The sequence below is a fragment of the Triticum aestivum genome, chromosome 1B (genome assembly GCF_018294505.1).
Source record: "Triticum aestivum cultivar Chinese Spring chromosome 1B, IWGSC CS RefSeq v2.1, whole genome shotgun sequence".
Lineage (NCBI taxonomy): Eukaryota > Viridiplantae > Streptophyta > Magnoliopsida > Poales > Poaceae > Triticum > Triticum aestivum.
In genome coordinates this window covers 579,584,948-579,588,567 of record NC_057795.1, presented here as the reverse complement: position 1 = coordinate 579,588,567, position 3,620 = coordinate 579,584,948, and positions in this window count along the sequence as shown.

The window sequence follows — 3,620 nt, the reverse complement described above, 5'->3', positions numbered from 1 at the left end:
ATTAATTGAGTTTTTGATCATTTAATGTGCATAATTCAAATTTGAACTACAAGCACATGTTCCCGTGCACCAAAGTTGGTTGAAAAATCGCATGTGTGTCCTCGGGTGAATTTCTAGGTCCCATGCAAGAAATGGGAATGAAATTCAAACATCTGGGCATCATGGCTCAGCCGAGAACATTGAGAAACTTGGTTTTAAAATTCTTGTAAATTCAAAACACGCCTGAAAATCATGAAACTTGGCATGGTGTCATGTCATGGTACTACCATGTTGTGGTAAAGAAATTGGCCGAATAGGAACAAATTTTGGTATAAGCTTCTTGCAAACCGGAGCTTCTCTCAAGAAGGCTCGTGGTTCTGAGAGGGAACATGTCACGTTTGTGTGCATAATTCAAATTTGAAATACAAGCACATGCTCTAGTGCACCAAAGTTGGTTGAAAAATCGCATGTGTTTCCTCGGGTAAATTTCTAGGTCCCATGCAAGAAATGGGAATGAAATTCAAAATTCTGGGTGTCGTGGCTCTGCTGGAAACATTGAGAAACTTGGTTTTTTTAATTCCTGTAAATCCAAAACACGCATGAAAATCATGAAACTTGGCTTGGTACCATGACAAGGCACCAACATGTTGTGGTAATTTTGCTGTCCAATTTGCAAAGGCGCACACATTAACAATCAACAAAGTCATTTTTGAACAAGTGTTGTCACGTTACAATCGGAAACACAAGTATTATTGAAACCGTGGGCGTTCTATTTACCATTTATGTGCCGCCACCTGTCCCCTTTTTTTATTAGCTAGGAGGTGCCATGCAAGGTAGCTATTTGAGTACGAGAGGCGTGTGATCACACCCCTGCACGTGCTTATCAGGAGGAGAGCCCTTTGACCTCCATCCGCCGTCCACCTCTCTCCCAAGGTCTCCATTAATGGTGCCCGAGCCTCTATTTAATGGTGTGGCTATGTCTTACTTGACTGAGATTTAAGAGAGAAAAAAGGAAATATGAAAAGAAAATTTTGCAAGGATCTTGATGTAAGATCTGACGAACCTATATAGCATTTACTACGACTTATAGCAAGACTGATGAATATATAAGGACGATAACAGTGGATCATAATTGTCTTACATAATTAGGAAGATAATTAAAAAAGCCACATGCGGCTATGCCCGAAATACACAAGGGAAAAAGAAGAAGGAAGACAACGATCTAGCTCGTCGATCTCTACTTTCTTGATGCGTTACTGTAGGCCGCGGGAACTAGTCTCCACGGCGAGCGGCGATGAGCTCTTTCATGTCCTCAAGATGCTGGTTGAGAGCATTCACGGATTCCTCCACCAGCCTTTGGCGCTCGGTGCAGAGCATGTCATTCTCGTCCATAAGTTTCTTGACGATGACGCCGGTCCTCTTCAACAAGGCACTGGTCTCCTCCTGCTGGTCTGCACTTTGGGCAATCTTCACCCTTAGCAGGTCGTGCTCGGCCCGGAGCATCTCATTGCCCTCCTTTAGTTGTCGGATGACACCAGTAGCCTGTTCAAACGAGGCTTTCATGTCGTCCTGCAACCTCGCCCAGCCGGAGATCTGATCCATCTGGCTATGGACGATTGCATGCATGCACCTGTAAGATACCGTCGCCTGCCCGCGAGACATTTTCCCAGGCCGCCGCGGCACGGCGGGACATCTCTGCTGCATTCGCGGTGCGGCGTGACATCTCTGCTGCTTCTGCGGCACGGCCGGACCAGTATGCCGCATCGACGGCACGGCGGGACCTCCGTGCTGCTTTGGCGGCACGACAGGACCTCTATGCTGCTACTTCCGCATGGCGGGACATGTCGGCTGCTTTCGCGGCGAGGTGAGACATCTCTCGTGCTTCCGCTTGCATGCTCGCCTCTCCCTGGTGGTAATCTCTCGATCCAGAACTCACGTTGGCCATGGCAGACGCAAGGGAAGGATGTTGAATGACTTGTTTGTTTTTGTGGATGAGGAGGTTAGGAGGAATGTGCAGTCATCTTAGCATAGTAGTATTTATAACCGAGTACTGATATGCTCCTAAGTGGGAAACCGTTTAGGTTGTGATCGGTGTGAACATGTTTGCAATTAAATATAGCGTGGTAGTAGTAGTAATTTGGAATGTGACGAGACGCAAGCTCAAAATTTATTGACGGTTCTAGTTTCAAAGTGCGGCACTATTCTCGGATGGCATAGCATGGGCACGTGTTCTCACCCGTGGTGTAGCATATGCCATGGTAGTTCTTTTTCTACTGATGTGTATGTGCAATAACTTGCACCGTCGGATACATATCTTACGGTTATTGGGGCGTTCGATGGGAATAGCCTTGTGGCGAGCTATAGACTAGTCTTTTTTTTTCAGACGCATTACACCTATCTCTCGGGACTTCTTGCACGCACCATCTCTAGCTCCCTAGGTCGATGCCACCCACATACACTTGTACTCTGAGTTTAGTGCGTTATACAGGAAGAGAAGAGGTGCACGCACGCACTCGTCCTCTCTCACACACGCATCTGTAGCTACGGATTGTAATGTTCTCAACCATCCGATTGGCTGTATCATAGGTTTCACGTTGCTCCTTGGCCTTGAAATTGAGAAGTATAAAACGCGGAGGCTAAGCTGGAGGCGCGAGGTTTTGGTTAATGTGCGGGCCGCACACGACACCAACACGACACGAGCTTCGTCTGCCTGGTGCACAGTCGGGTGAGTTGTCCAACACAACCAGGCCCTGCTTGGTATCTGCACCTCGACTAGTGGTAGTACTACTTTGATGTGTTGCATCAACTTGCACAAGTATGAAACACTTCGTGAACAAACAAGCATATAAGCTCCCTCCGTCCGAAAATACTTGTCATCAAAATGGATAAAAAGGGACGTATCTAGAACTAAAATACGTCTAGATACATCTCCTTTTATCCATTTTGATGACAAGTAGTGCTTCTTACCCAAAGGAACTTTATATCCAACAGAGACAAAATATCCGTTCGACTGTTGGAAATTACTGACCTGATGTCGAGTAATTGCTGCATCGCCACCAAAACCCACCATCTCTTAAGCTATAGTAGACCGAGCTAATCCCTATATTAGCATATTACTAAGATAAATAGAAGGCACTATAGAAACATTTAGGACGTGAGCTTGTCAATCTGAATGTGGAGGGACACCAGCTTAGCCCCGGGCAGCAGCTTGGGCGGAACTGTGAAGAAGGTCAGCTCCTGCACGGCGACGTTGTCGGGATCCTTGCTGCTTGTCACCTCCATTTACACCTTGACAGCGTCGGTCCTGCCTTTGCCCCCCCCCCCCCCCCGACGGGCCGTTCGCCCATAGCTTGGCCACGTAGTGTGGCAGTGGGGATGCCCCCACTCTGATGTAGATGACCGACACGGCGATAGGCGCACCGATGTCGAGCACACCGCCCACCAAGAAAAACGTGCGGCCGTCCTCCTCCATGAACAGCAAATGTCATGGCTCCGACAGTGGCACTTGCAGCTGGAGCACCTTGCCGTGCTGGATCCTGTGCATGGGCATGGGATGCGTGGTGCTGATGTGGTGGGCACTACAAAAAAATACACTTCCGTGATGATACGTGTTTGTCACAGTAGGTCGTGTTTTTTGTCAT